Source organism: Meles meles, chromosome 6 (assembly GCF_922984935.1).
Source record: "Meles meles chromosome 6, mMelMel3.1 paternal haplotype, whole genome shotgun sequence".
NCBI lineage: Eukaryota > Metazoa > Chordata > Mammalia > Carnivora > Mustelidae > Meles > Meles meles.
In genome coordinates, this window is record NC_060071.1 from 134503446 (window position 1) to 134513295 (window position 9850).

The following is a 9850-nucleotide window of genomic DNA, read 5'->3' on the forward strand; positions in this document are numbered from 1 at the left end:
CTGCGGCAAGGCTCTGCCAGCTACGGGAAAAATATCCACCCATGCTCAGGGTCCTCGGTCCTGAAATGAAGGCGAGGCCGGCTCCATGGTTCCTGCTGATTTTGACACGCAGTGATGTGGAGCGCGGGTGGAACTAGAGAGTAGAGCAAATGACAAAAATAAAAGCGAGCTGCACAAAGAGACAACTCTTTGTGTGGATGTCAACAGCCCCGTGTAAGCTCTGACCACCGGAACTCTCTAGAAGGCCTATTTTGTGTAGTGCCATGAGAATCCTGCAAAAGAGTCGACAACCCCAAGGCAGGAGAACATGCAGCTTCGTGTTCTGCAGACACCAGCCTCCCTCCCCGGGACGCACCGGTCAGCTGCCCAGCACCCCGGCTCCGCCCATGCCCCCCAAAAGCTGCATGGACCCCCTGTCCCCCTGTCCTCCTTTTCACCCGGAGGAGGCTAGACCTTCTGTATGAGTTGCCTGAAGGTCAGGTTTGGGGATTACAGGGTAAATCAGTAAAAGAGAAGCCCAGGGCCGTGGTCTCTGGGCATCAGTACTGTCTGTGGAAGCAGGCTTGCTGGAGTCCTCCTGCTGGCCAGCGTGCGAGCAGAGAATGGGCTTTGTGATACATCTCGATTCAGCTTTTCCTCCATGCCAGACAACCCGCTACCATTGTTGCATTTATCCATCCATCTCGTCTTCACAACAGCCCCGTGAGGGAGGCGCTGTCATGGTCCCCATTTTCCAGATGGGGAAACCGAGGGTGCAGCGCTGTTCAGAGGCAGCTCGGATAACGGGGCGGGGATTCCAGCATCAGCAATTTGTCTCTAGAGCACTTAACCACTTGCCTTCGTTGTCTCCGTTGATCGTCACGCTCCAGGTTGGCCCAGGTGACACCGCGTGTCACCACTCCCCCCACTACTGCCACACTCCGAAGACGCAGGAGTTCTGCTCTTCTGGTTCCAACATGGGTTCTGTCTCTGACCTCTGGTGAGCTCCCATGTCACTTAAGACAAGCCTCCAGGCCAGTTTTATTAACCTCTTCACTTCGAGTGACCCAAGGCACATGATTCCCCCCTCGGACCTTCTCTTCTCCCCTCTGCACAGTGAGAAAGGCCTAGGAGACCTCCCCATTCCTCTGCTGCTCTGGCCCAAGTCTTAGGAATTCTTTTCTTCAGGGCTCCCAAACACAAAGCCACAGATGTACTGAGGTGCTCAGTCAGACACACACACACACACACACACACGTGCACACACGGACACACAGAAGTGCAAAATCTTGAACATCTTGCTCTAGGGAAATGGGGCGGGGCTGTGGGAAGTCTCGAATGCTTGTTGTATTTTTCATGTTAGGAGTGATCGGGGGCGGCTCTGGACAGACATTGGACAGTGGGGCTCTCGCACAGCCGGTGTCGCAGGTGACGCATGGGCACGTCCGTTCCTGATCATGAGTCTTGTGTCCCTGCCGAGGGCTGGACTGTGACTAGCGCCTGTGGGAACAGGGTGTTTCCTGGGGTCTCCCCGACACGGCCTGGCACAGTGAAGTTTCCAGCAGGCGACCCGCTGGTATCTGTGTGTTGGTGAATAGAGGAAAGACGCTGGATGATTTGTGTTAAGGGACCTTCGGGGTGAGACGAACCCACCATCTCCGTTCACTGTCAGCAGCCATCCCCCAGACCAAACCCACAACGGCCTGTGTAAGCCGGCCCCTCACTCGGCCGGCCCACCCCATCTGCCAACACCTGTGAAAGCTACACCCGCACCCGCTGTGTTTCTTGTGACTCTGTCCATGCGTTCCTCTCCTTTTCTATCCCCTTCGTGGGAGTCACGAACCGTACCCAGACTTTTTTGAGCTGTAGGGTGAGCCCTCGTCTGTCCTCAGGTGGGGTGGGCTCGAGGAGAGTCCTTCCACTGCCATGGCAGGGTCTCCTGTGCCTGGAGCCGCAGGGTTCAGGCCTGGGATAGGTGGGTTCCCCCCCTGGGCCTGAGGAGGATGGGCGGGAACCCAGTGTCCTGTGTCTGCTGGTGTCTGGGTGACGTGCCTTCTGGGCTCGGGTTAGGTGGGGGATGACCGGGGTGAATCTCATAGTCCTGCCTGACTTTGAACCGACTTTCCTCTTGAAGGACCGGGTCTGTGCTGTCTGGAGCTGATGAGACGCGTCCTCGGTCGGTGCTCATGGTAGGTCTACAGGGCCCGGGGACAGCGTCTGTGAATGGGGCTAGGGTTTGCCGCAGGCGGGGCCCCAGGAAGCTGGAGGGAGCTTCTGCAGGGGGGCTGGAAGGGTGGAGGGGCCTCCAGTCCCACTCAGTAGCATGCTGGGGTGAAGAGCAAAGCTCGGCAGATAGGCCAGGAATTGTTCTTTCATCTTATTTCCGGTCATGGATGGAGAACTTCGCTGTCCCCAGGCGTGTAAACCACGGCTCATGCCTTCACAGGGGTCCTTCTGCTGGCCCTGAGGCTGGGGGGACAGAGCTACTGCTGGGGGACAGGACTCCTGCCTTTGCTTCCCAGGGTCGGGGCTGGAGAAAAGCCTCAGCCCTCGTCCTGCTGGCTACACAGCGACACCTGGTGGGCCTTGGGTGTGATCACAAGAAGATGCCAGAGGCCCTTTGCAGGCCAAGCCCCTGGTTCCAGCATCCCACGATGCATGTGAGCCAGGCGACCAAGCTGCTGGGCTGTGGTCCCAGTCCAATCCTCTAGCGGGCTAAACCCCATGACTACCCCCAGCCCGAAGTCCTGGGCACTGGGGACCTCTGGAGACTGGAGATGAGCCTTGGAAGGATTCAATGCCCCATCACACAAGGACCTTCGGGGACCTGGCTGGGTGGTGAAACCATGGTGCTTGGTCACTAGACTTGGGTGAGCTTTGGCTGGATGAGAAGGATCTGGGGCCTGGGATGGGCCCTCAACCCCAGTGCCCTGGGGTGACTGGGTACAGAGCGATTCTGCTACTCTCCCCAGGGCTGAGTCAAGACCTGTGCCAGGCTCTGACCTGGCCTTACACACCCCGAGCCGGACACGCTGGCTAAGTGGGTTCCACACAATTCCTGGAGCACCACCCATATGGGGGCCTGAGTTCAGTGTTTTAAGAACCAGAGAATGAACAAGGAAGTGTTTTGAGCAGCCGTGTCTCCCACATCTTGTTTTTCATGACATGACATAGGCAAGGTCCTCTTGGAGGGGAAACAGCCTTGGAGGGGACAGAGGGACGGGCCACTTCCAGTGGACTGTGGAGCAGAGGACCCGAGTTCATTCCACGGCATCTAGAGGCTGAGCTGACAGGCCCTGGAGTCCTTGCTGCGGATTCTCATGGGGGACGGATTCTCACGGGGGACGCTGTGCAGTGTTTTCCTCATCCCTTTTTGCTGTTTCGCAGCATTGAGGGCTGCTGGATTTGTTCTGGGGTCTGGGATTCAGTTTTACAGTATTACTCTAGGACCTTAGTTCTTTAACTTCTCCGTGCCTCCGTTTCCTCATCTGTTTGACGGCTACAACACCACCTCCTTCATAGGGTGGCTCTGAGGATTCGGTGAGCTAAGGCATGGCAAGGGCTTCGAGCTGTTCCTGGCCCAGGATGATGGCTGGGAGCTCCTGGCTGAGAATGATTTCCTCGGCCCTGCAGGAGGGAGCACATGGGGCCTTCCTGGGGGGTGGGGGTCAGCGGTGGAGGGGACGACATCATGGGCAGCTCAGGCTTTTGTAACAGGATCCCAAGGAGTGGGTGACTTAAACAACAGACATTTATGTTCTCATGGTTCTGGAGGGTGCAGGTCTGAGATCAGGGCATCAACATGGTCAGGGTCCGGGGAGGGCCCTCTTCCTGATGCGCAGACAGCCGCCCTCCAGCTGTGTGCTCACAGGCCCTCTTCTCCACGCACGTTCTCGGAGAGAGGATCTCTCTCTCTTTCCCTCTTCTTAGAAGGACAGCAGGCCTGTTAGTCAGGACCTCATTTATGACCTCATTTAACCTTCACCATCTCCTAAAGACTCTCTATGGATACAATCACCTTGGAGGTTAAGGTGTCAGAGTATGACTTAGGGGAGGACACAATCCAGTCTATAGCAGAGTGGAACCCAACTCCAAGACCCAGATGCTACAGGGGTACCAAGCGGTGACTTCTTGGTGACAGGCCCTTCTGGGCCCGGTGGCTGGGGCTGTTTTCCCCATTTAGTGGCTTGAGGCAGTAGAAAGGATAATTCCAACCTGCCGGACATCACCCTGGCCTGGTGGGCTATTCTAAGCCCCAGGCTCCTGTAATCCCAGAGCCAGGGGACACAGACCTCCCATGATGGGGTCGAGGATGAATGTAGAACCCGTGCTGACATGTGCCACACCCCCGAGGAGCCCTGCTCCCCATCTCTCTGACCTTGCTGGAGCCTGTGTATCATAGATGCCACATGCCTGTTTCCTGGGATGCTATGTCCTGGGGCCAAGGACATCCTTTTTCGAGGCTGCTGTCAAATTTGAGTTCGAAAAATGTGCACGGTGGTGTTGGCCATGGATTAGAATGGGAGAGCTCCCCTCCAAGGCTGAAGTTAAGAGACCATCAAAGCACATGATGGGAGAGATATGCCAGGGGTTTGGGGTTTGCTGCCCCAGGCTGGGGGTGTAAGCTGGCCGATTCTCCCCCTCCATGTGCTCAATAGCCCTCCTTTCTTTCATAGCCCTCCGGCTAAAGGGTTATAATAGAACTCTTTCAGTTGTAAGTTACAGGATTCCAAATCATGCTAGCAGAAAGGGAAATTATTAACATAACTGGGCATCACCTTCAGGCATAGTTCGATCCAGAGGTTCAAACAATGTCATCAGGGATTTCTCTCTCTCTTGGCTCTCAGCTTTGTCTTGCTCTATGCTGACTTTATTCTGCAGATGGGCTTTCTTCCTATGTCAAGAAGGTGACAGCCAGTAACCTTAGATTCTCATTTTTCCAGTTTAATAAGTCTCTAGAAACATCATTTCCGTCTTTCATATTCCAGGAAGGACCCTTAACTGACTTGCTTGGGAGCATGTCCATTAATGAACCTATCAACATGGGGTTCTCTGCCTGGGTGGCCTGGGATATTTTCTGACCCCTGCATTCCTGGAAGTGGGGGGAGGGCATCATGATTGACAGCTGCATCGGCACCACCTGGAGGAAGGGGGAGGGGAAGTGAGTTGAGTATGCAAACCCAGGGCTGTTCTCCTCCAAAGGACTTGTCCACAGGGCTTTCATCTTCAAATCAGAATGTCTGTGCAGGAGTGTTAAAACTTACCGAGTCCACCCTTGCTGCCTTGACAAAGGAGAGAGCTGAGGCCAAGGTAAATGCCTTGCTCAAAGTCATCCTGTGTTCTGCAGAGGCATGACATCATTCCTGGCTCCATTTCCAATTATTCCAGTCAAGTGCCAAGTGCAGCGGCCAAAGGGGTTGTCTGAGAATCCCCTCTTCCCTGGAGGCTTAGTGGGGACCCAGGGGGTGAGAAGGGTCGGGCCAGAGGTTCCTTACCGATCAGCCCAAGCCATTTGTCTCCCTGACTCCTCAGCTTTCTCAGGGTCACAGGTCCGGAGCCCCTCTACCCCAGGGGGACTGCCATTGGCTGTCAGGAGAAGGTGGGGCTGGGAGGCTGGCTAAGCATGGGGGCAGATTACAAAACGGGAAGGTGGGTCTCCACATGTGGGAAGGAGTCATCTGAGGGTCGGAAAGACAAGCTAACGGGGGGGGGGGGGGGGGGGGGGGGGGGGGGGCGGGGGGGCGGGGGGGGTGAGGCAGCTTGGCAAAGCTGGGTGAATTCTGATCAACATGGGACCCTCAAGCAGAGACATTTTCAGGTGTCCCGTCTTAAGCAGGCGTCCTCACCAAGGCCAGGACGTGAAGGCAGCTTCTTCCTCCTTCTGGCCACATGATCACAGCTTTCTCTCCATCCTATGGGCACGGGGCCACCTAAACCTGCTTGCGCATGTCCTCCATGGGAGCCCCCCCACCCCACCTACCACTGTACCCGGTCATCCCCATCCCTCACCAGAGAACACTGCCCCACTTCTGTCGGACTCTGCTACCTGCGTGTCTGGCCTGACTCAGGTTGGGTCTTCTCCAGGATTCTACCTTGCTCACTCTAATCCAGTGGCTTCAACTTCAATTTTGCCTGCCTGCCCCCACCTCCCCCCATCCGGAGGTACTTTTGACAATGTCTGGAGACATCTGGGTTGTCACCACCAGCAGGGGAGTGGGAAGAAGCATCGGATGGGCAGAGCCCAGGTCAGCTGCTGAACACCTTCCCCAGCACAGAGCAGCCCCCAGAACAAAAAGAAGTATCCAGCCCGTCTTAGGAATCGTCTTAGGAATCGCGCTGAGGTTGAGAAGCCCAGCAGGCTGTCCCCCAGCCCCCTCAGCCTCCGCCCCTGGGAAAGCCCGTTCCCGCTGGTTCAAGTCCCAGCTCCTCTGCTCCCTGGCTGAGTGAGCTTGCGCAAGTAACTCAACCTCCAGGCCTCTGTTTCTCATCTGTACATAGTACCTGTCTCAGAGTGTCCTGAAGATTAGATGACTGTAGGCACACAGGTGTGCACGGGCACACACACACACGTGCACACGTGCATACACACACGCACAGGCGCACAGAGTTTAGAGTGCCTGGCTCAGAGAAAGCACTCGCTGCCTGCTAGTGAGTATTATTCTGATCAGTGGTCCTTACGGTTGACTCTCTTCTAGGGGAAGTTTTGGATATTTATGTGTGCCGTTTGGGGGGTAGAGCAGTGGGGACAGGTCTTCTATCTTAGTCCTGCCTAAGGATTTACGTATTGAAATACACATGTTGTTTTATTATGAACTGTTTCTTTACAATACGGTAAGGGCATTAGATTGATTAAAAAATATTATGTCTGTAGATTTGCTTAACAAGTTTACTTTCGGATTGTTACATTATTACACAACATATTATTTATTTATTTTTTTTTTTTAATTTTTTTTTTATTTTTTACAGATTGAGAGAGAGAGAGAGAGATTACAAGTAGGCAGAGCAGCAGCCAGAGAGGGGAGGAAGCAGGCTCCCTGCCAAGCAGAGAGCCCGATATGGGGCTCGATCCCAGGACCCTGAGATCATGACCTGAGCTGAAGGCAGAGGCTTAACCCACTGAGCCACCCAGGTGCCCCTTATTTATTTATCTATTTAGTTTTTTCTTTGTTTTTTTAAACTAATCTCCACACCCAACACGGGGCTTGACCTTACAACCCTGAGATCAAGCATGGTATGCTGTATTGACTGAGGCAGCCAGGTGCCCCTATTACACAATATTTTAAAAATAACTTTTAAAAGGAGCATTGTTGGGGCTCACAGGGCTGAGAGGCACAGTTCTAGATAACTGAAACCAACTGTCACTCCCCAGCCCCCCACCTACTGAGGACTGGGCATAAATGCCTAGATTAAAGCAATTCTCACTAGCTCTCCCCATCCCCTCCACACACACATACCCAGGATAGACTGGGTCCAGCTCTGCCCTCTCCTACCCTCAACAGCCCCCAGCAGAGCAAGTATAGGGCCAGAAAGGTGGGCCTCAGAGCCGGGGTACCCGCAGCTGGGGCAGGCACCCAGGCTTGCCTCCCAGGTGCTCAACCTAGAAAAAGTCTGATGTTTTCCAAAGAAGGACACTGCTTCCCACCACACCCTCTGGCAGGCTCAGCCCTTGGGATCCTGCATCTCAGGGCTGGTCTTGGATGGAGACCCACCCCCTGCCTCCCCACCCCCAACCTCCCAACACAGCCTGGGATCTTTCTATCAGGTTTGTCCCTGTCACAAAGCAATCACTGTAAGAAAAAATGGACAAAGTCACAGAACAGAACTCATACTTACTCCTTGTACCCGAAGCAAGCCCTTGCTAATATTTTGACTTTTTTTCTTAGAAATCATACTTCTGCATTTTATTTTTAACATACGTTGTGTTGCAACCTTCCCCCTCCCCCATCTGTATATCTTGAACGTCTTTCCCAGTCATTAAATATTCTACCAAGAAATGTCAATGACTGCCCAGTATTCTATAAATAAACCATTATTTAGTTAACTAGTTTATTGATTGTTGGGCATTTTGGATCTCATTTTTGACCTTGTTTGAATCCAGGCTCTGAACTTAATATCTGTGTGATATCAGGAAAGTCACCTCCGCTTTCTGAGCCTCTGTTTGCTCACATGTCCATTGAGCTGTCAAATGCCTCAGTGCCCCTGGGTGTTCTTTCAAAGATCCCCAAGTTGGTGTGTTATGAAGCACTTGACACAGTGCCTGGGACACATCCCCCAAAGTGTTTTCTGGAAGGAAAACCTTCATCTCTTTCTCTGCTGCACCTTCTTCTTCTTGCTCAGGAGCTCCCCCCAAAGAAGATGGCCCCGGGGTCTTCTCATGACTACCAGTCTCAGGGTAGGAGCCTGTCTCCCTGCTCTTGGAGACAGGAACAAGAGATCATCATGGGCCCTGGATTGGAAACGACACCTGGTGGGCATTGGACTACCAACCAGGCCAACATCTTCCATGGCTGAGTTTGGATTTCCGAGGAGGTTTCTTAGGGCTAGACTTTGGAAGTTCTCATGAGGTAAGCTCCCTGGGCTAGCAGGAATGACTCACTACCCACCTCTTCCAAGGTGAGTGCAGAGGTCTACTCGGTTCCCCGGGCCCACGCGAGGCTGTGTGTTCCCACCTTGATGTCCAGAGTTGCAACACTCCTGGACAGCGACCACGGTCCAGGAGCCTCACATGCTTGCCACGGGCCATTCTATCCCTGGGTGAAGTCTGAGCGTGCCTGCCCTCGACCAGCTCGGGGGCCCACATTTCTTCCGCCAGGCCTCCCCAGGGCCCAGCCACTGGCTTGACTAATCACAGTGCTCATTTCTACTGCAAAAGGAAATGCCCAGGCCCACACTGCTGACTATGAAAAAGGCCTCCCAGCATAGATATTTGCTTCCAACAACCGGAATGCAGGCCCTAAATAACCCCAAGTAGAAGACTAGTGCACAGGACCCGTGCATGCACACACACCCACACACACACATGCGCACGCACACATGCATTTCCTTACATCCCTCCGTATTTGTGCACACATACATGCACACACACATGCATGCCCGTGCAACCACCTTGTGCAGGGGCCAGACTTTTTTTTTTTTAAGAAAGAATCTTTTTTTTTTTTAAAGATTTTGTTTATTTATTTGACAGAGAGAGATCACAAGTAGACAGAGAGGCAGGCAGAGAGAGAGAGGGGGAAGCAGGCTCGCTGCTGAGCAGAGAGCCCGATGCGGGACTCGATCCCAGGACCTTGAGATCATGACCTGAGCCGAAGGCAGCGGCTTAATCCACTGAGCCACCCAGGTGCCCCAGACTTTTTTTTTTTTTTAACTCAGCTTAGGTTTGGTCATGATGTTTGGAGGAAAAAGCGGGGAGAATGACCTGAGACCCCAGATGCCAGATTACACTCCTCCTTTCTCAATTATGACTACGTTTCTTTAATTTTCACAGCCCTCAGAGGGTGAGGAAGAGGACACATGCATTGTGAACAGGACAGGAGACAACCCGCACCCCCTCCCATGGCACCTGTTTGTCTGACTGTCCACCATGCACAACGCTCTGACTGGGCTAAGAGGTCCTTACCTCTTCCTGACCCGCATGGTAAGTGTAGGAGGTCAAAGAGCCAGGGCAGGTGAGGAGGGGAGGAAGGGGCCTGGGGGCGAGTACGGCCTCGGCCTCGAGGAGGAAGCAGGATTGCTGATGACCTGGAAGTACTCAGAGGATCTTGTCAGAAAAGGTGGGAAACTCCATCCCCCACAACGAGCCCCAAACCAAGACGGAATGGGTGTAGAAACCTTTAAAATGAAGCTTAATTTAACCAATATTAGGGAGGAAAAA